The sequence below is a fragment of the Poromitra crassiceps genome (assembly GCF_964638095.1).
Source record: "Poromitra crassiceps genome assembly, chromosome: 7".
Lineage (NCBI taxonomy): Eukaryota > Metazoa > Chordata > Actinopteri > Beryciformes > Melamphaidae > Poromitra > Poromitra crassiceps.
This window is the reverse complement of record NC_139628.1, coordinates 7643274-7667520: the sequence shown is the minus strand read 5'-3', so window position 1 is coordinate 7667520 and position 24247 is coordinate 7643274.

Genomic DNA, 24247 nt, shown 5'->3' with positions numbered 1-24247 from the left:
CTATTTCCAGTATTATTACTGTGGCGCTGTACCAGCGGTGTTGTGAGGTGGAAAAGTCAGGACAGTCAGTCAGTCAGTGATGGACGTTTAGCGAGTTTAGTGGGAAAATAACCGTAGCTAGGGATAGGAAGGTAGAGAGTCTGGGTTTGAGGGGTGGGTAGGTGGAGTGGCTACAGGGGGATATGTGTATTGTGTAGTGTTGGGGCGGAGGGGCCATAGGGATATGAAGGTGCTATAGAGTCTGGACTCGAGGGGCTTGCGCTTGTTCTTCTAATTGTGTAGTGCTGTATGTGTTTGTGTTGTTCTAATAGTGTAGTGCTGTATGTGTTTGTGTTGTTCTAATAGTGTAGTGCTGTATGTGTTTGTGTTGTTCTAATAGTGTAGTGCTGTATGTGTTTGGGTTGTATGAAAAGAGGTAAAAGCAAGTGATTCAGCTATATTTACTGTCGTATCAGGAGAGACCATAGAACAGAGGTTCCCAACCTTTTCCCAGTCAAGGCCCACTTGGAAATCTCAAAAATGTTTGTGGCCTGGTCGGGGCGGAAGGGAACTGGTGGGAATATTGTGATCCTCCCACGTGCTGCCTCCTGCCAGTGAAGCTCCCCGTTGTCAGGTGAAAAGAAGCGGCTGGCAACTGCACATGTGGGAGGAAGCATGGTGCTAGTCTACGGCTCTCCCCAGATCGGCAGAGGGTGTGGCAGGGACCGGGGCAGCAGAGGGGAAATTGGTCAAGAACAATTGGGGAGAAAATCAAAAAGAAAAGGTTTGCGGCCCACATCTGACCGTAAACAATACAGGGGCAAACAATGCGTTCTCAGAGCAGTTTTTATTGGAACAATAAAAAGAGCTCTCCATCAGCACCACATAGAAATAGCAATAGGCTCATTTAAAAAAAAATCTTTTTGGAGGGCCCCTTCATATTGAGGGCCACTGGGCACCTGCCTAGGTTGCCCACATGGTATATCTAGCCATAGTGTGCTGGTGTTATCAGTTTGGCAATCAAACCACTATTTAACTGGCCAAAATCCGGCCCGCGGACGTTCAGGCCTCCAGGTTTGGTGAGTTCAGGTTGTGGTTACTGTTTAAACAAAGGATTAACCAAAGATGGTAAAACTCTGAAAGCACTGAAGTGTGCACCCCCGATGAGACAGCACTAACAGGCAGTCTTTTTTTTATCATTTGAGTTTAGTGCTTGTGGATTTCAGTGACCATATGGTTGCACATGGTTTGTTTTGTTTGGTGCTATTGTGATTGGTTTATGACAGAGCACCCAAAGTTGGAAGAAGTGCATTGGACATCCTTGTGAACATCTCTGTTTTATTTGAGATATGGAGAGGTTTAACAGTGGGGAGATGTTAGTCTTTTATGAATGTAACAAACACCAGGACAGTGATTCCTCTACAGAAAAATAAGTGTACAAACAAACCTTGAAACATTATTGCATTATGGGGTGCTATCTCATCTATGGTATACACCACCATTTGCAGGCCAGGAACCACCCCACGTTCAAGCTCATGAGAGATGAGCAACATCGCCATCAGCTGGCCCTTAAAGAGTACTACCACAAATACAGACATGCAAGTTGAATGTGCTGCATGTGATCCTCTCCTCTCCTTCAAATATGTACTTCTGTGAACCTGGAGCACATAACCCCCAATTACTCCAATATACCTGTTCCGTTCAATGGCCAACAGCGGTCCATCCATTTATTGAGCAAAGTCCATAATATGTGAATGTGTGTGTCTCTGAAGACAGATGCTATACTGAAGGAAACTAGGGCGGCTAATAATAATAATGATAATAATAGTAATTTGAGAAAGGGAGTTTTTCTCAGATAATATGCAACTCAAAGGAATAGTCCTTTTCGTTTGAACAGAAAACAACATGTCTGTTGTTGTGTAATGTTCCTTTATGAAAGTGACACCTTTTAAGTGATGAACTTAACCTGGTGAGCTTTGAGGGGATGTGGTAACCACATCCTCTGCCTGTCTCCATCTTCTTCTCCTGGCCGACCCTTCATGATGTGTTTGAGATCTAGATTGAAATCTAGGAAAATCTAACTCCCGGAAAGTCGTCATTTTCAAGATGGTTGAATAGTAATGAGCCATTTTAAGCTCCCGGCAGCCGCCATCTTGAAAATGACCCCTTTCCTGAAGTCAGATTTTCCTCGATTTTTAGTATGTTATTCAAACGTGTCTAATACAGAATCCATTGAAAAACCTTTTGTATTCATTTGTTCAGGGGTGCCCTTTTTCATATTTTGACTGGCCTAATTCTGTAAATTTGCATATCTGAGTGGATTCTGTGCATGGTTGCTAAATCTTTTGTGGCGGAGGTTCGGAGCAAACCTCAGATGCTACAATTCTTTTGTGATCTCGTGCAATAAAGAGGAAGGAAGCAGCGATGGTGCAGCAATGGTCTAAAACTCATTTGGACAAACTCATACTGTCACGATATTTGTCACCGCAGCTCTCTGTCTCTGTCTTCCTGCACGGAGGCTTTAAGCTCACTCTGTACAGGAAGTGGAACAGTTGGTCAGAAGCAGAGCATTCTGGGAACCCATCGGTTAAACAAAAAAGTGTGTCTTGAGAGATTAGAAGCAGAGAGTGGCTAAGCTGATGTGAGGATGGGGTGCACCTGGTTCTCTGTGCTGGTGTTATTCTGTGAGTACAACAGACACTTTCTGTCTTCCAATGCTACGGAATAATGACAATGTTGTGCTTAAAAGAATGGAGCATCAGTGGTTTGTCGAATGTCTTTGTACAGTTTGTGTTGTAATCAATATGTTTCCATATGTTGATGAAACTCCAGCTGTTTTGTCTTTGTTGATTGTCATGTTGGCAGTTTGATAGTGTCTGACGAGGTTTCACTCTTTATTTTAGTGATGAGTACACTCCTCTACCATGGACACGCTCAAGGTGATGACAGAATCTATTCTCTTTATCCATTAATTCACTCAAGATCAATCTATTATTCTTTATTACTTTCTCTTCCTATCTCTACATTTGTCCACATCATTTCTCTGTATGTTTCTGCACAATGACTGTGACATCATATAATATCTTGCTCAAGACAAAGCCATTTCAAGTATTTAGTTGTTCTTCTAATTGTGTAGTGCTGTATGTGTTTGTGTTTGGAGAACAGATGCTGTGCTGACCCTTGAACCCGACCGGTCCCATGTATTTACTGGAGAGTCTGTTACCTTCATATGTGACATGAGGGAAGGAGAGGAGGCTGACTGGTTGTACAGTTTAAATAGGGATGGAGAAGAAGTTATCGCCCCCTCTGAGCATAAAAACATGACATTACAACCTCTAGGAACAGGCGACAGTGGAGAATACCAGTGTACTGGTCATCCCAACCACACATACCATGCAAAAGACAGTAATAAAGTCACTCTGACTGTGTCAGGTAAGTCAAACTTATAATCACTCCCATCTTGTTGACCGTCACCTTTAGCACTTATTTATGAGTCATTAAGGATGTTGTTCAAGCCATGGATATGATAACCCTGTTATGATGTATACATGTAAGATTTTAAGTTGACCAAAGTTGGAAGCTCTATTATACTTTTCCAATGAATATGTGTGTTTAGTATAAAGCAGGACACATGGTCTAATCCTAATATTCAAGGATTAACCATCACAGACACACATAACCTATAGGGATAAGATAACAATAATACAAAGAGAAGGGTGGGGTTAATTTCTAATACTAAAGATATTCACATATTAATCAGTTGACTTGCACAACAAACTGGTTTTCTTGTGTGAACTGTATGGGGAAATTAACTTAATAATAAATAATAATACATTTATTTTATATAGCACTTTTCAAGTACTCAAAGTCGCTTTACAGAACACATGGGTCAAACACTCAGACAAACAACACAAAGGGTGCATAGCAACCATATAACTTAACTTATATGTTTCTAAAGTAGGCTTATCATTAAATTGATGGGAATTTTAAAGAGGGTGATCTGTATCATAATTCTAATCAAAACATACATCTGAATATCAAGATATAATTCTGAAAACACACTTTCAAATGTCCTGATTGCGTTATATTTAGCAGTGCTGCTGCAACACTTGCCCATATGTATGCAGTAAGCAGTGTGGCCAACTTGGCGACTTTGTCGCTCTATTTAGCTACTTTTCAGATGCCCCTGACGACTTTATTTCTCAAAAGCGACTAGCGACAAATCTGGTGACTTTTTCTGACCATGTGAAGCAACGTTAATGTGTTGAATTCAGTGCATTTGGCAATAAATTGGTGCATCTGCTGCAGGGGTTTCTCTCTTTCTCTCTCCCTGTCAGTGCTTCACACAGATACACACACAGCGCATAGGGGTTGCTTGTCATTTATAACGGCGTATGCTGAATCTGGCTCGGGCGGGCGGAGTCAGCACTCGATATCTCAAACCTGCATGCATAATTTGATATGCAAATTAGGGTGTGATGTCATCTAGCAACTTTCTGAGCAGCCAATAGCTACTTTCAAAAGAGTTGGCAACACTGGCAGTAAGTGATCATGTGACTAAGCTGACTGACTGAAACAGGCTGTTCTTCTTCTTCTTCTTCTTCTTCTTCTTCTTCTTCTTCTTCTTCTTCTTCTTCTTCTTCTTCTTCTTCTTCTTCTTCTTCTTCTTCTTCTTCTTCTTCATAGATGGTGATGTTCTCCTGGAAAGTCCTGATTATGTCTTGTTTGAGACAGAGTCAGTGACTCTGCGCTGTAGGCATCGTCTTCAGGGACATGTGAGCAGAGCTACTTTCTACAGAAATGGATCACTAGTCATAATGGACGCGGACCACACTTCAATCAAAATATCTGAAACCACAGAGGAAATGACCATTTATCCAGTATTCAGTAAGTCAGATGAGGGATCCTACAAGTGTACATTTGGTGAGCAGGCCGGTGCCGAATCCAAAGAGAGGGAACTGAAAGTGGAAGGTAAGATGCTGTCATACTATAGTAAACCTTCTGAAGAATGTTTTGTGCACCTATTACATCAGTCATTCAAACTCTTTCAAATGAACTGGTCTGGACCTTTCCTTGCTGATTAATGTGAACAGAGAATCAAATGAGGTCAACTGGATGATGTCATAAATCTGTGTTCAGAGCTCCGCCTACACCTACTCTGACGTATGAAGTCTAATTAAAGTGGACCTGGGAATGGTACATAGGGAAGAGTCTTCTCTGGTAGATCACATACAGACACAAGAAAGCCTATCTGGACACAGAGACTCTTTTTTCATTATTTGAAGAATTGAAGAGTGACAGCGTGTGTCTCTTCTATAGCATTTAGAGGTCCAGCCTATATGTTATGTTCACATTTAATTAATGTTAATTAATGAACGTTGTTTCAACCTCCAGGCCCCTCCCAGCAGATTTGGTTCCCGCTAATGTTGACTCCATGGCTTGGATTATTAATCCTAGTTTTTTTTATTTTAATTTTAGGATTTTGAGTCTGAAAGTCTGAAGTCAGTTTGTACGTGCGACTTGAGTGCAAGTCAAACACTTGAGTTCCGATGCTTGCCTGGTGTAGTCAAAGTGTGGTGACACAGAGTAGCTGTGGGCAGAAGGGAACTTGTACAATGTGTACATACTGTATAGCTGTGTTTGTCTTCATATAGTTACTTTACAATGTTTTTCTTCTAAACCAAACAGCAGATAGGCCTCCACCAAATGCCACACTGAGTGCTGACACAACAGCCATACCAGTAGGGGGTAGTGTGAGGCTGACCTGCTCTGTGGAGGGCTCTTCTGGCTGGAAATACCGGTGGTACAGACAAAACACAGGCTTTAAACCACTGATCATCATCAAGGAGGATGGTGTATCCTACCTCAACAGAGCGATCAGAGTCTCACACGGAGGACTCTACAGGTGCATAGGAGAGAGAGGAGACCCGAATTTTTTCACATATTTCAGTGATGTAATCACTATAACCAAACTTGGTGAGTTTGTTTTGGAATAAAACAACATGTATTCATGATTACCAGAATAATATTAGCTAAATTAGTTCTGTTGATTTTACATTTGTATTTGTATCCTAATAATTGTGGATTTTCTGCATTAACAGTTGCAAACAGGGCTGTTGTGAGCCTGCAGCCTAACTGGCCTCAGATATACAGTGGAGAGAGCATCACTCTCACATGTGAGATCCAGGGAGGAGGAGACACTGACTGGCAGTATGAATGGAGAACAACCAGCTCAAACAATCTGACACAAGCTGCATATAAGATTGTCAGAGCTTCTAAGTCTGACAGTGGAGAGTACTCATGTAAGGGCAGACAGAGAAGTGACCTCTATTCTTCAACAGAGTGGAGTTCTAACTTCACATTGACAGTATCATGTAAGTCAGATCGTCTTTCATTCATAATAAATATGTCACCATGTCACATGTTTTTATGTTTCCATCTATCTACACGTCCAAACAAGGCAATAGTAAACATGTCTCCCATGAATAATGCAGTAGCCTGGTTAAAACCATCTGGATCCATGAACTCACATTCTACACAAATGTGCAACACGTGACCGGATGATTTACCAGGCTAATAATGTGCATCACGTGACTGGATGGTTTACCAGGCTAATAATGCAATAATGCATCGTAACAAATTGTCACCTTGTGCTTTCTTCTTATGTGTGAAACAAGTAACTAAAGGGGACTGCACCTTTTGAAATGCATTCATTTATTTACTTAGAATCTAAGTCTTAGATACTGTATACCTTAACATTGTATTTTATATTATGTATTATGTATTTGGAGACAGCACTTAAATTAAAACGTACTAAATGTGTTTTTGGGAGATATAGCATCCATGCATTACAGGTAATACATTGAAAAGGCTAGCTCACTTATATACCATGTCCTGTTTTAATTCTGAGGAAACTTCTTTCCAACAGCTAAACCCAGGCCTGTCCTCAGCATCTCTCCTGTATGGCTGAGTCCTGGAGCCTCAGCAACTCTGAGCTGTGAGGTTGAAGCTGCATCTGCAGGATTTAGGTTCTACTGGTACAAGGCTGTTCCCAAACTCTCAGACAACTCCTACATCAACTCCTACACCTATGAGCTGCTGCCTGGCAGCAACGATGGCACTTCAGAGGGTTCCTACATCCTTCATGGTCAGAAACACACAGGAGGATATATGTGTAGAGCTGAGAGAGGAGAGCCAGTGTTTTACACTGACAGTGAACCTAAGTTTATCTGGTCTGGAGGTGAGTGTGTTTCTTTCATTCGTTCATTCATTCATTTAGGTGAGGTTAAAGTTTATTGTTCCGGGGGCGGGGGGGGGGGGGGGGGGGATTTGTCATCGGCACAGAACACAGTTGCTTTGTAAAAAATGTTACATAAATCACTCAACATAAAGTAGATGCATTTGACACAGTGTTAGGGCCTCACACAAAAAACAAAAAAATCACACCCAGGTGTTGAACTAAGCATTGCAGTTATGTGCATAATCCGACCCATCATGTGTGTGTCCGTGTGCACACCCGTCCATGCTGTGTGTGCATGCGTGCATGTGTGCATCCGTGTGTGCACGCGTGTGTGTGTGTGCATTACTGGCTTGTGCATGCAGCGTGTTTTCAAAGCCAAGTCTCACAATTAATTCGTCATTAATTTCCAGAGTGTCTGTGGGTGTGTGCTAGAGCCCTGCACAGGCCTCAAATCACGGCACCTACGGCACACGGCACATACATTGAGCTGGGCATGAACCTATCACACGCTTTTGCGATCACACTGGACGCCTATTCCACGCTGAACCTGAGCCGAGTCACAAGCGCCTCTCCTCTCTCCCAAGTGTTTTTTTTTTCACGTGTGGTCCCGAATTATCACGGGTAGGTAAAATAAATCTAATATATTTAATGTGCTATTGATGCTGGATATGTATAACCAGGTCTCCTTCTTGGGTGACTGCTGTCATAGAGAACTGGATGCTGTTGTACTAAGTGGATTAACTTTTCATTGTCCATCTTGCTTCTTCGCTCGCTATTCTCTCTCCTGAAGATTTGTTTACCGACGGGGAGAAAGCCCCACGTGATAGCCACCCGTCAATCACTCTCACTCTCTCTCTCTCTCTCTCTCTCTCTCTCTCTCTCTCTCTCTCTCTCTGCTCAACGCTGTTGTATAGTAAGACCATTTTATTTTGAAATTCAGTTGACTTTGCCATTTCCCACGGATATTGTCGCGTTTTTCCTTCATGCTTGACAGAAAAAGTTTGCCTTCACGCGCCTAGTCGGATTGAAAATACAACTCACGCCTAAACGATAAAATCGGCGCAGCTCAGGGGAGGCGTGGGTACATGCAGGGTTCACGTTGAGGCGCCCTGTGTACACAGCCTCATTGACTAAAAAGGACGCCTATTTAAAAGCGTGGGTAAAGGCAAGGCGTAGGCAAGGTGTAGGTGTCCTGTGTGAACGAAGCCTTACGCTTAGTTCACACAGACAAGCTATGCCTTGCCTTGCCTCAACCCACGCCTACGCCGAGCTGGGCGTGAACCTACATGCTTTTGCGATCACACCGCACGCCTTTTGCACGCCGAACCTGGAGCCGAGTCACAAGCGCCTCTCCTCTCTCCCGACTGTATTTTTTCACGTGTTGTCCAGAATTGTCATGGGTAGCCTCTAGGTAAAATAAATCTGATATATTTAATGTTCTATTGATGCTGGATATGTATAACCAGGTCTGACTATAGTCGGACATTTTAGAGAGGTGATCTTGCAAGAATATGTGCTGGCACAACAACATTGTCCATCTTGCTTCTTCGGTCGCTATTCTCTCTCATGAAGATTTGTTTGCCGACAGGGAGAAAGCCCCACGTGATAGCCACCCGTCAATCTCTCTCTCGCTCTATCTCTGCTCAATACTGTTGTAGAAACTCCATTTTATTTTGAAATTCAGTTGACTTTGCCAGTTCCCACGGATATTGTCGCGTTTTTCTTTCATGGCTTGACAGAAAAGCCTGCCTGCACGCGCCTTGTCGGCGTGAAAATAGAACTCTCGCCTATTCGATAAAATCGGCAAGGCACAGGCAAGGCGTGGGTACACGCAGGTTTCACGCTCAGGCGCCCGGTGTACACAGCCTCGTTGACTAAAACGGACGCCTATTTAAAAGCGTGGGTAAAGGCAAGGCATAGGCAAGGCTTGGGTCGTCGGTGTGAACGAAGCCTTAGCCCGACACAGGCCCAACATGTTCGGGCCCGAGCCCGATGTGAGCCCTGGTGCCGCGTCTATGTGCCGACAGGCCGCAGTGCCGACAGGCCGCAATGCCGATAGCCCACAAGCAGAACCAGCTGAGCGAGGCGGCGTGCAGCGTGTCGGTGGAGCTAACCTCTCCCAGCCCCCACGCCAAACCTAACCTCCCCCCATGCCTAACCCTAACCTCCCCCAGACCCTAACCCAAAACCTAACCTCTCCCAGCCCCCACGCCAAACCTAACCTCCCCCCATGCCATGCCTAAACCTAACCTCCCCCAGACCCTAACCCAAAACCTAACCTCTCCCACCCCCACGCCTAAACCTAAGGTCGGCATTGCGGGTGGTCGGCATAGCGGGTGGTCGGCAGAGCGGATGGACCCCGTGAGCCCTACGGCTTGTCAGAATTTTGGGTCCGAGACCGCCCCCGGCCCTCCCCCCCTCCTCCCGAACCTTATGTGTTTGATACATTTCAAATAGCCTATCAAATGAACACTATACAAAAAAAGTGCATTAAAGCACTTTGAACGTCACAATATGTCAGTTCAAACATAACAAAAATAAAAACAGGCAGGCCCAGCCCCATACCCGGCTCTATAGTGATGTGAAAATCTGGGCTCAGGCCAGAATGCAGGGTTCTAGTGCGTGCCTGAATGTGTTGTGCGTGTGACCGTGTGCATGTGTGTGTGTGTGTGTATTACCGACGAAACACTATCGTCCTCTACTCCTCAAGCCCATTACTCATCTCTCTCTAAGGCTCTCTAAGTCCTGTGCCTCTGTCTGTCTATGCAGACCGGGGAGCCCCCTGTCACCTCGTAAATAGTCACTCCGAGCGCCAGAGCGCACACTGGACCAGTCGTAAATTGGGAGCGCCGTTGTAATGTACCGTAGGTCCGCGCTCTCATTTCAGTGTCGAGCGTCAGATTGGATTTACGAACGCATCCCCCAAAATCTCAGTGAGTCTTCCCCAAATGTGGGTTAGCTCCCCACAATCGTGAACTCCCCCAAATCTTGCCATACACACACACAAAGTCACTTGTAGAAGTGGCTGCACTGCTTAAAAAAAATCCACACAACACAACAAGGACGTTTTACATCAGCAACATGATGGCTCAGCCATCAACGTGTATATAAAATATACATACCGTAATTACTTGTATGGTATTTTGATTCTTTGTAATCTGATGAGATGTAAAAAAAAAAAAGGATTGAAAAAGCCAACAATCCACCTTATTTCGAGATGCCATGATCCCTTCTTGATCCCTCCCCCCCCGTTACGTTACGTTGCTAACACAGACACAACATACGGTAGCCCGTATAGATCTCTGTGAAGTGAGCAACAATCTCCCACAGTTTGACTTCTCGAGTGTATTTATTGTGACAAGCAACTTTTTTCCCTCAGCGTTGGAGTTTTAACGCGGAAATGCGCCAGCTGCAACAATCAGTCACGTTCTGCACCGGACCTTGCACCCATAATTATTTTACAGCGGGGCATTAAAAAATAAACTGGATAGTTTTTTACAAAACATTTTTTTTTAAATCTTTAAATATATCATATCTCTTGTTACGGCCCTAGGCTGTATTTGTAATGTACTGTATTCCCGTGTGTTTCCTGTTTCATTCCCCTGTATGTGTGCACTGATTTAAATCATATATGGATAAACACATCCACTATTTTGTACACGCTTTGCAGTAAAGTGTTGTCTGTCGCCATCTTGGGGTCATTGTGCAGCTCACGTGAGATGGGGGTTTCCCAGAGCCGCAGCTCCGCCTGCTATTGGTCCGTGATCAGCAAGCTACACGATCACTGGCCAGGCGACCTGTCAATCATCCCCTTTTATATTGTCTATTTTACTCCAAACAGAAGTCAATGCTTCTTTAATATTTGTTAAACTCCAGTTTTCACTGTTACAATTCATTTGTATGTCAAATAAATGGCAGATTTTTGCTTTTTAAAAACCTTGCTCTCTTGCGGCCTGACCCTAGACCAGGTTCATAACACTCATCTCTCTGTTTGACCTCTGACTGTGTTGTCTTTCAGATCGTCTCTCATCTGCGTCTATCACAGTCAGTCCCAACAGAACGCAGCACTTCTCCAATGAGTCTGTCTCTCTGAGCTGTGAGGGAACCTCTACTGAGTGGAGAGTGAAGAAGTTTAGTAAAGGACGACGCTTGACGCACTGTTCATCTAACCGGATGACTGGATCTAAGTGTAACATCACCCGCATACAATCTAATGCAGTGCACTGGTGTGAGTCTGGATCAGGAGAGTTCAGCAACGCAGTCAACATCACTGTACAGTGTGCGTTGTAACTAAATGTCCTCTTTTATCGAAATTATTTTCAACATTCACTCAACATTTCATTATATTTTCTTGGCAAATTCCTGATATGTGGACATGTTTCCAAAATGCTACATGCCTGTCTATTCAGAAAGAAAGGAAGGAAGAAAGAATGAAAGAAATATCTGTCACTCGTGTGACAGATTTGCCAGTGTTTATAGGTAGCTGATTATTTAAACGGCCCATATTGAATTATATTTTCTAGCTTATCTTATGAGAGGCTGTGTTGAACTTGAACAGTAGATATGTTAGTTTGGATTGAAACTCTTCATATTTAACTTTGTGTTCCACAGCTGGAAATCTTATCCTGCTGAGTCCTGTCCATCCTGTGACTGAGGGAGATTCTGTCACTCTTGGCTGTAAATCCAGAACAGGACCATTACTTTCTAATGTGGCGTTCTATCAAAATGACCAACTCATCCAAAATGACACCAGAGGGGAGATGACTATCCATGCTGTGTCTGAGTCACACCAAGGCTTCTACAAGTGTCAATACTCTGGAACAGAATCACCACAGAGCTGGATGGCAGTAAAATGTGAGTTGATTTAAAACAGCTTCTTATGATTTTTGTTACTAAAACAAGAATGCGGGTAAATATTTTAGTTACTTTCAGAAAGATTATACACGTTCCAACATTCTTATCCTTTCCAAGTGAGTTCATTATCAGCCTACTGTGTGATATGTTTTCTTCCTTTTATCATCAATTATGGGAGGTAACCTTCAGAATAACTGTTTTGCTGTGAATGACTGATGTTATACGATCACTCCTACATTCCCCTCTGCAAAAAAAGAGTTAAGAGTGGATGTGACAAAAGACGTTTAAGAGTTTAATCAAAACAATGTTTTTTTGTTGCATGATCTGTTATTTCACTTTAAAATAAGTCAGTGTTGATACTAGTGACATCACAGGTGTTGTTTTAATAATACCTCTCTACTTGCAGTGTCCAGGCCTGCAAGCTCTTCATTTCCTGTGTGGTTGATCATTGGATTGGTTGCTGTCATGTTACTGATCATCCTCCTGCTGCTGCTGTGGCTCATCTGCAGAAAGTCCAAGGGTGAGACTTTCTCCTGCATATTAGAGTGAGGATTACACTGTGACTATTCAATTATGATATATGTTCCTGTATATATTAGAGGGAGGATTACACTGTGAGTATTCAATTATGATATAATCATGATATAATTATACTGTATAATAATAATAATAATGACATCATTAATTTAAATGTATTAAATCACTGAGCAACTCTCCCTCATGTCATGACACTGAATAACAGAGGAGCCGTTTGTAAAGCAACAATATATAACAACACATGTGTTTTCCACAGATCCATGTTGTGGCAGGTAAGTACAGCACCAATTCTCTCATATTAACCATAACAGTCATAACTTCCATGTTATTTACTATATTTACTACATTTATTAGACCCATCCAGTCTCAGAGCACCAACCAGAGCTCCACTACACACCAGAGAGATGATCAAGACAATGCATATGGCACTCTTCTCCATGGTCAGTCTTCTAACCATTATAACTGCTCTTCACAACTAATATTACACTAACATTTATAACAACTACTTACTAATCAATAGAAAGTGTGTCTTCAAACTAAGAACAAGCCATAAAGATTGCATTTTTGTTGTTGACCTATTGGTAAATTAGACAATCAATCAGTCAGGCAATTCTTGACAACCAACATGTGATCCTAACATCTACAAAACAATCCAAGGCTCGAATAAGAATCAAAATGGCATAGCTTTGCATACATCTATCTTTTTAAAATGATATCCTACTGAACATTCTCTATTTGAACAAGTGTTAGAAGAGATGAGTTTTAAGTTGGTGTCATGGAGTGATTAATTTGACCTTGTCTTTATTTTTTACTGACCTCCAGGTGATGCTGATGTCTATCAAACTATCAAACCCTCTGCAGACAGTGGAAATGGTACAGTATTGACTTTATGATTAACACTGAATAGCAGAGGGACAATTTGTGAAGCAAAACTATTTAATAACAATTGTGCTTTTCACAGATCCATCTAGCAGGTAAGCAGCCTACAGCACAACACCAATTCTCTCATCTTAACCTAGCAGTGGTAACTTCCATGTTATTTACTATATTTACTACATTTATTAGACCCATCCAGCCTCAGAGCACCAACCAGAGCTCCTCTACAGACCAGAGAGATGATCAAGACAATGCATATGGCACTCTTCTCCATGGTCAGTCTTCAAACTAATAATGACTGCTCTTCACAACTAATACACTAACATTTATAACAACCACTTTCTACTCAATAGAAAGCTGATTTAGCAGATTAGCCAAAATGTGATACTAACATCTACAAAACAATCCAATACTCTAATATGAATCAAAATGGTATATATAGCTTAGCTTACATCTGTCTCTAAAATGATCTCCCACTGAACATACTCCATTTGAACAAGACGTATGTTAGAAGAGATGAGGTGTAAGTTGGTATCATGGGATAAGAGTGATTATTTGATGTTGCCTTTTATTTGTACTGACCTGTAGTTGATGCTGATGTCTATCAAACTATCAACGCCCCTGAAGACAGTGAAAATGGTAATGAGTATTTACTTTATTATTAACATGCAGCAGTTTGAAATGGTAGAATCACACAAATGAAGGTGAGTAACTGACTGATTTAAATTCCAGTGGAAATCTATATTTCAGGCGGAGCTGCAGGTGGATCCGGTGACATCACCTTTTCCTCGATTGAGCTCAGACATGTTGATGAGAATGGTGAGTACACAAATTATAAACATAATAACTAACTCAGGACCTGGAATGTAAGCATTCACCACAACACCAGTAAGCAACACCAGCGGAGGTGCTGCCGTATTATGGGCCTACCAAGTGGAACATTCCCCAGCATGGCGGAGCGGAGAGATGAAGCCACCTCCAGAGAATTCAAGCGGATGCTGTAGGAGGAAGGGTCCAACCCCCTACTCGAAGCCCTCAAAACTCCACAGCACCAATATGGCCTGAGAACTACTAGATTGTTCACAGGGCCAATAAGTCACACAAAAACACACCAGCAGTCCTTCTTACCAAGAGCTTCCAGGCTGTGCTCACATTGTCCATCCTTTTAGTTATCTCCTCCCTGTACTGTAGACATGTTATTGTTATACTGTATCTATTCTTGTCTGTTTTTTAACTTGTAAAAAAACATCTAATTTCATCTTGTGATGCAACGATGTTTTTTCTTTAATAAACTTGAAACTTGAAACTTGAACATGAAATTAATACAGAACAGCCAGCAATGCCTAAATGTACCTAAAAAAAACATTTGATTTTTTTAAATAATCTGATCATCTTCAACAGGGGAGTATGCTGATCCAGCAGAGAGCTCTGACTATGAAAATGATATCAACCACAGGTAAAGTGATAATGATCCTCCCTAACCTTCAGCCTGCTGGCTCATTGACACAAACTCTTCACTGAAACTGTATCACAGCATCATTACTGATGATACAGATGTAATCCTGAGTCAGGCTGCAGTTCAAATCACCTCAGTCACTTTGGCTGTTTGCTTTGGCTCATCAATGTTCAGATCATTCTAATAATGAGACAATTAAATGTTTCAGCCAGTAGTTTAAATGTTGTTTGTCTGTTGATATGAGTATCCATTGTGTCCATCAGGGGCGTTTCTAGGGTCTGAAGACATTGGGGGCTTAGCCCAGCCCTCTGAGGTCCCCATGGGATTCCCCCCCCTCCTGTGAACAGACAATTGCACAATCTCTGAGCAAATTGAGATGAATACTGAAAAACTACATCAGTGGTTCTCAAAGTGACCACCAGGGGTCCTTGAGAGGGTTCCAGGCAGCCCCCATAGCAAATTCATGAATTGTTCAACTTCACCATTAGCCTTGAGTGACAAACAGACAAGGAACCTATAAAGAAGGAAAAGACATCACATCACATCACAGCGTTCGATTTTGCAATCTGTGGAAGCATTTTTCAATCAAAGGTGAAACAACACAGACACTGTATGATGGTTGATAGTGGGACTTTCCATGCGTGCCCCATTCACTTCAATACAACTGTCCCCAAAGTCTAGCCGCAATGCACAATTTGAACGCTGTGATGAGAGTGATGTCTCTTCCTTCTATATTCTATATAGGTTACAAATTGTTGCATTTTTCTGATCAACTATATATCATGACATTTTTGAGGGCTTTAAAGCATGAATGACACATGAATAGATCTGGGGATTTTTTCTAAAAAATATTAATAATTAAAAGCCTCCCAATGCCCAGGCCTAATGACGCCCATGGTGTCCAAGATGTGAAGTCAAACAGAATTATTGGTTGATTTTCTTGCTTTTCCTCAGTTTCTCACACAAATGAGTTGACACCACCAGTGATAGCAGTGTTAAAAAATAAGAATTAAAATATTATATTAACAATATCTTTTGTGATGGTTATGTTGCATTTACATTGTGAACTTGTTTCTGCAACTTCTCTTGTTTCTGCAACGTCTCTGCACTATATGACACCTGCTAGCTGCTGTGTGTGAACACATGAGCTCTGACATCAATGTGGTTACAACACTGACTACATTCTGCCATCACAGCAACAGTTCTCCTTTACGTGTTAAAGACAAACTGTGAAACGGTTGTTTCCACTCATGCTGACAAGCAGTGACGGAGCTTAAAGTGTAACTAACCTCCAAAACACTTTTTTTCAGCTTTTAACCAATATATATGACTTTGGGGGTGATGTGTGAAGAATTCTGGTCAGAATTTCCACATTTGACACCAAACTGTTGCCATTTGACCATTTGTATCATTTTTCAGCAGCATACCTGGCATAAGCGCCCTCTAAAGGTCGAACACTGCTTTTTTTTTTCTCTCAAATGAATGGGATATTTGACACGTCGTGACGTCACGGTGACCCAAAGACTATGGGATTTCAAGATAGTTACTCCACTACCCCCCCTGTACCCTTTCGGCTCCTCAGAACTGCTGTGTGCGAGCACGAGCTGCTGTGTGCTCAGGCAGCGGGGACGCGCGGGCAGTGAGAGGCGGGGGCTTTGAAGAGGAGAAGAGCTCTGCGCTGCCTCTCCTGCGCCCTGAGAGGAAAAATGCTGCTGTCATGCTGTAACTTTCAACAAGAATCACGAAAAGCCCCAAAACGCAAATTAAAAACGGATTTCATTGCGCGGTTTATCTCTAGTTAGACGAGGGAATTACGTGGAGAAATCTCGCATTGTGTTACCCCAGAGCGAGAGGTTTGTCCTATTGTGGGTGTGCTGCTGTTAACGAGCCCATGTCACGTTGCTCTCGTAACGTAATTTGACACCCTGCCATAGAGATACATGCAGAAAAATAATTAAATTTCTAGTTCGCCACTGAATTACCAAATTGATATAACTTTCAACCATTTTGAGCAAAGCTCTTTCCAAACAGGCCACCAGCGTTGGCTACTTGTTGATATTTATAAAGATATGGCCCCTCTCAAATAAATTATTTTTGAGGCAGTAGGCAAACTGTAATGGCGTCGATTTCCGAAAAAAAATCTGGACTTCAACACAGCCAAAGAGTCCAGTATAGACAAGAGCATATGTCATTTCTTGTTTTTTTCCATAGGTATTTTCAAATCACTGTTCTAATACATATCTAGGGGGTTAGTCCCCCTTTAACTGTTTCTTCTCTGTCTCTATAGTTACCAGACAATTATTAAATTAAATATCACGTTTAACTGTTGAGATCAAACAGCACAGTTTAAATCAGCCTGTCTCTATCTAGTCTGCTTAATGAGCCTTGAAGTGTCTCTTCTGTACTGGAGAGTTATATTATTATATGTGACGTGTGTCCAGGTTTACAGTCACCTGTGTGTGCTGTGGTTTGTACTGTGCAACATGCTGCAGCTCTCAGACATCTCCTCCTGTTTGATTCATTTCAATGCAAACTCTTCTGCTAACCAGAGAGCTAGTTAGTTATTAGCATTTTCTCCTGTGTTTTATTGTTCTGTATCTATACTACTGCTAAAACTATTCAGACAGACAGTGTACATGCATTGCTAACTGCTGTATGTATGAGTAGTTTGGGCCTCACCATGCTGTTATAGCTTTAATGAGGGTTTACACCAGTACATTGTCAGTGTAAAGCACAGCCTACTGGCCTTTTCAAGGTACTGTCATTTACTGAACTAAAGGAGCATCAAAGAGTTGTGGGTCTGTTCACATACATTTATGTGTCTATTAAATTAATGTTTATTCTCCATTCACAGCATCAACTCCTGTGGGAACTGAAGATACTGGTTATTCTCAAACTGGGAACTGCCCATGGTAAAACTATAGCTAATTTCATAAAGTATTCATGTTTTGTTTTAATGTTCTACAGATCATTAAATGTGTTACAGTTGAATGGAACATGTCAGACAGCAGCTGTACATTTACAATGTGTTGCAGGTCCATAAAGAGAAGTGCATCAGACAACAACAAGAGAGACATGATGGAGTACAAGAAAACACACATTCTTACTTCCGTCACACAACATTTCATTTAAAGTGTATAGATGTGTGCATATAATTGCGTGCATCTCTGCTATTCAAACATCGCACATGTATTTTCTATACCTGCTTATTGCTATTCAGAGTCGGGGCTGGATCAGCTTATCCCAGCATGCATTGTGTGGAAGGTAGAGAAAAATGTACATTGTTTTGTAGAGAATGTATTGAATCATTTTATACAGACAGCTGATGGAGGTGAATGAAGTTTGTTGTTCCTAACACAAACTGACATTTCTCTCCATTCTTTATTAATAGTGTATGCATATCTATATACTGTCTATATATTTTATATAATTATTTTGTCACATTATTTTGAAAGCAGCACTCGAGCTGTGTTGCTCACTGCTGATCAGCAGACAGTTTGTATTTAACTCTTTAGTTTGGCTTCATCACTTCCTGTTGGTGAGAAGTATCAGACCTGCCAGCAGAACATCATTTGGACAAATAGAGAGAATCTGCTGGATCTCCATTAGATGAGATGGGACACTGTCTTCTCATGCAGGGTGGATCATTTTGTACATAAACATATTTCCTAGTGCAGCTTTAAGTCAGTATCTTATTCAGTGTTTGGTGTGAAAGGTGTCCAGAATAATTTTTTTTTGTAATGTAATGAACTGATTTCAATGAGAACATTTTGATTTTAACCATGTTCTTTTAAAACTGTATAGATAGATAAGTACTTTATTTAGACTTCATATTGTATCTTTTAAAGCTTGGTCTTTTACCAGTTTATGCAACAATAAACATTGAATTTATTCAGCAAGCTGTCAGTAGTGTTTTTATACTGTATTGATTTTATACTGTATTGATATATACAAATAGTTAATTTGCTACTTTTTTTACCCTTTACCCTACGTCCTTCATTCATTCATTCATTCATTTATTCATTCATTTGCAAATTCATTCCTTCACCTCCATCACATACTGTACAGTGCGCTCGTCTTCACCATCACAGACAGTAGGGTTGTAGCTGCTGTGGTCGTGGGCCCGGCCGCCCGGCCAATCACTCGTCACATTAAATGGAAGAATGCTTGTGGTGATTGGCTGTGAGCAAAACCATACAAATAGTCATCCTTTTCTCTAGATCTGTGTGCAGAATTGATCAAATGCCAGTATTATTTGATTGGAGAAGTTTTGATACTTGAGTTATTTTGGTTGATACTTTAAACTAAAGTATTGAACCCCGCCCTAATGTGAAAGGAAGGTTTGAACCCCATGTGATCCTCTCCTCTCCTTCAATGACTTCTGTGAACCCTGAGCAAGGCACATCATCCCCAATTACTCCATTATAGGCTACCTGCAGTTCAGGGGCCTGTGTGTGACTGTGTCTGTGAAGCCAGATGCTACTAAAGGAAAGCATACAATATAACACTGTTTTTGTGTAATTTATGAAAGTCTCACACGTAATTTAATTAACTGTAACTTTCCTAATAACCTAACAACCCTCCAGATGGCATTAATTACATAACAAATAATGATTTGAGAAGAAAGTTCATTCTTGTCGGTATGTTAAATGCTGTGTGTTGATATGTTAAATGTTGTGCGTATGTTGGTAGGCTCCAAGCCCTCGATATACTCAGTACCTGTATCAGCATCGTTAAGATACAGAGGTAATGCTGGGTCAGGGTGCATTTCAAATCACCTCAGTCACTTTGGATATTTGGCTCGTCAATGCGCAGAACATTCTCATAATGAGACAATTAAAATACTTTCAATGTGTCAGATAATTTTCAAACAATAGTTCAACAGTTTTTGTTTGTCTGTTCATATGTCATGCACATTCAGATAAAGGGTCATGTGCCCTCTGCAATAACTCCATGTGAAATCAAACAACCTTCAACTTTCAGGGACATTATTTTTCTCTGAATGTTGCTATTAGGAGTGCGAACGTTCAAATAAGCATTGTGATTTTTTTGATTTTTTTTTTTAAGTCCAAGGCAACTCTTCTTATGATTAAAAAGCCTTTATTCTATCATGGCTAGTTCAAATTCGAACTTGGACAACGAATTTGAATTTGAATTTGAACTACTGTAGCCATGATAGAATAAAGGCTTCTTTTTTTTCCAACATTGTATTTATTGTTTTGTTTTCAATCATCACATTTCAATCATGAGAGACTAGAAGGAAAGTACGATAAACTTTAATGATAAAACAACACTTAGATTTGGCGAATGACTCCATGGAATGATGACGCTCCTCTGAGACAAGAGGAGGACGTCAGTGATTTATAGGATAGAGAACCCCCATAGGGAGTTCTACTGGAGTCATGACATTGGTGGTGTTCAGGGGAGGAGGAGGGGCGAAGCAGCAGCTACGCAGGAACAGCAGCTATATGGGTGAACAAACAGGGTGAGTTACAACTTGCAAGAGTCTTAAATAGAACTTCATTTAGGTGATTGGCAACAGCCGAAGAGAGGGAAAGCGTGGGAGACATTGATTGGACAGGGATAAAGAGGGCGTGCATATTTATGAATGGCTGATGTAACCTGAGGGCGTTGCTGCAGGGGAGAGAGAGATGAATGGAAAGGAACCATGGATTAGTGAATGGGATGGATAAACAATCATTGACTAGTGAAGTAGTCTTCATTATTGAAAACAGTCTAAGACATTATTTAGACATTTATACAAATTACAATACAAACATCCCCTACATATCCCACCTCCCTCCCCTCCCCACAATAGCTCAACAGAAAAATAAACAAACATATAAAACAAAAACAAAAACACACCGACATACAGACTACGAATGTTGGATAAGAAGATCCAGGATCTGTCCCTTGATCTGGTTTGTCTAAACCAGATCAGCTCGATTGTAGTTAACTTGTACTACGAACGTGGATTGCCACTCGTTAACTCGAACGAGGTTTTTCTAATCAAGCTGACAGCTCGTGCACATGAAAATGCCCGTGCACTGGAGCTCGTGCCTGCAAAAGAGGCGTGGTTTTTAACAACTGCCAATCACAGTGCAATATGGACTGCTCCAACTCCGACAGCGCCAGACACGCCTATTTCCTCATTGAATGAAACCGCAAATACAAATCTGCGTTGGATATTATTACTGTTCCCGAATGACTGTCTAAGTGACCACTTTTATCCACACCAGTAATTTCTTTGAAGAGCGGTTTCGTAGGCTATCTACAGCTCTCTATCTACAGTCTTTTGTGGAAGCAATGTGTAATCTATCTCAGTCCAAAATCCCTATGTATAGACCATTTAGGCTCATTAATAATAATGATCTCATGATGTGTTTAGTCGCACTGATTGAATAATTCCTATAGGCTAATCAATAAAAAAAAGAATGATAATAAAATTAAAAAATGCTTCTGAACTGAATCGACACGGTAGCCTACGTGCGGGCATAGATTTCATTTATAAAAAATAGCCTATTTTGTGGTCACATATATAGGCTATTGTCAGCAGAGTCGCATATCTCCATATTTCATATAATGATGCTGGAAATATGAAGTTCAATCACATCATACAGGCCAAAAGCAACACAGTTGCAGCTGCAAAATGCAGGAGTAGCCTATATGAATCATCTTAATATGGGTCGGGATCGCCTGTGTGCAGGTGATCCCATATTAAATTGCTTAGATGTAGTAGGCTATTCTAGCATGACCATTTCAATTCCAACCCAACATCAGTCTCAGCTCCGTTGCGCACACGGCACCGTGCGCTTTGGAGACGTTTATGTAACCTTTTTATGCCGGTTTAGTGATATTTCTCCACTCACTATTCAGCTGCAATCGATCAGCGGGGTCAAACAACGTATCTAGGCTACTTGAGAGCCCAAAAAATGAATATATAAAATAGCATGCAACAAGTGCAAGGCTTTAGTCCTTGATTAATTCAACATTACAATTCGTGCTCCTTCCTGGATGGGAAACTCGTCCAGAAAGGGGTTGGCCATTTTTCCAAACTGCTGATTCGATTGGTTCGTGGGCGGTGTATTTAAGGTCTAATCTTATCCTTGCAACTTAACCTGCTGCGGACCAGGTTAAGTGTGAAGCATAAGTTGCTATGGAAATATATGTCGGTAAGAAGTTAACTTGCTTTGTAGTATGGCTAAACCAGGATTAAACCCAAACTTATCAGGATCAACCTAAATCTTGCTTTGTAGTACAGGCCTCTGGTTTGTCTAAACCAGATCAGCTCGATTGTAGTTAACTTGTACTACGAACGTCGATTGCCACTCGTTAACGCAAACCAGGTTTTTCTACAGCTCGTGCACATGAAAATGCCCGTGCACTGGAGCTCGTGCCCGCAAAAGAGGCGTGGTTTTTAACAACTGCCAATCACAGTGCAATATGGACTGCTCCAACTCTGACAGCGCCAGACACGCCTATTTCCTCATTGAATGAAACCGCAAATACAAATTGCGTTGGATATTATTACTGTTCCCGAATGACTGTCTAAAGTGACCACTTTTATCCACACCAGTAATTTCTTTGAAGAGCTGTTTCGTAGGCTATCTACAGCTCTCTATCTACAGTCTTTTGTGGAAGCAATGTGTAATCTATCTCAGTCCAAAATCCGTATGTATAGACCATTTAGGCTCAATGAATAATAATGATCTCATGATGTGTTTAGTCGCACTGTGCGACTAAACACATCATGAGATCATTATTATTTGATTGAATAATTCCTATAGGCTAATCAATAAAAAAAAGAGTGATAATAAAATAAAAAAATGCTTCTGAACTGAATCGACACGGTACGTGCGGGCATAGATTTCATTTAGGCCTATAAAAAATAGCCTATTTTGTGGTCACATATATAGGCTATTGTCAGCAGAGTCGCATATCTCCATATTTCATATAGCCTAATGATGCTGGAAATATGAAGTTCAATCACATCATACAGGCCAAAAGCAACACAGTTGCAGCTGCAAAATGCAGGAGTAGCCTAGATATGAATCATCTTAATATGATTAAGATGATTAATCATCATGATGATGATATGTGCAGGTGATCCCATATTAAATTGCTTAGATGTAGTAGGCTATTCTAGCATGTAGGCTATGACCATTTAAATTCCAACCCAACGTCAGTCTCAGCTCCGTTGCGCACACGGCACCGTGCGCTTTGGAGACATTTATGTAACCTTTTTATGCCGGTTTAGTGATATTTCTCCACTCACTATTCAGCTGCAATCGATCAGCGGGGTCGAACAATGTATCTAGGCTATTTGAGAGCACAAAAATGAATATATAAAAACATATTCCAAAGTGGTAAGTAGGGCTTAATTAAATTATTCGTCCTTGATTAATTCAACATTACAATTCGTGCTCCTTCCTAGATGGGAAACTCATCCAGAAAGGGGTTGGCCATTTTTCCAAACTGCTGATTCGATTGGTTCGTGGGCGGTGTATTTAAGGTCTAATCTTATCCTTGCAACTTAACCTGCTGCGGACCAGGTTAAGTGTGAAGCATAAGTTGCTATGGAAATATATGTCGGTAAGAAGTTAACTTGCTTTGTAGTACGGCTAAACCAGGTTTAAACCTGAAGTTACCTCGCTAAACCACTAATCTTGCTTTGTAGTACAGGCCCCATGATTCTTCTGGGGGCTGACTAATTTAACTTACACTTTTTCAGTTACATCTTCCGGTACATAGAATGGAATACAGAGCGCAAATGGAATAAAGAAGCCAAAAAACAAAATGCAGATGAAAATAAACAGTCAATCTTTTAACCTGTCCCAGGCGCTTCCATCATGTCGGCCACATCTGTCCTCTCCAGATAACAAATGAAAGGGCCCCAAATGTTGTCAAACAATTCCTGTTTACCCCTGATGATATATGTGATTTTTTCTAAAGGCAGCGTTGTTGTTAACTCAGAAATCCATCTCCCGATACCCGGCCTACCAACCTGTTTCCAATTTACGGCAATAACTCTTTTGGCCAAAAGTAAACCTATATCCAAAAACCTTTTCTGTCTCCTTCTGATGTTAAAATTAAGTGGATATAATCCTAAAATAAAGAGCTTTAGATCTAAAGGTATTTGTATGGACAAGATATCTTGGATACACTTTCTCACTGCATCCCAAAATGTTTTGATTTGGCTGCACTGCCATAGACAGTGGAAAAGTGTACCTTTTTCTTTTCGGCACTTGAAACATAAATCAGGAATGGCATCATTGTATTTATTGATCTTTTCTGGCGTTACATAG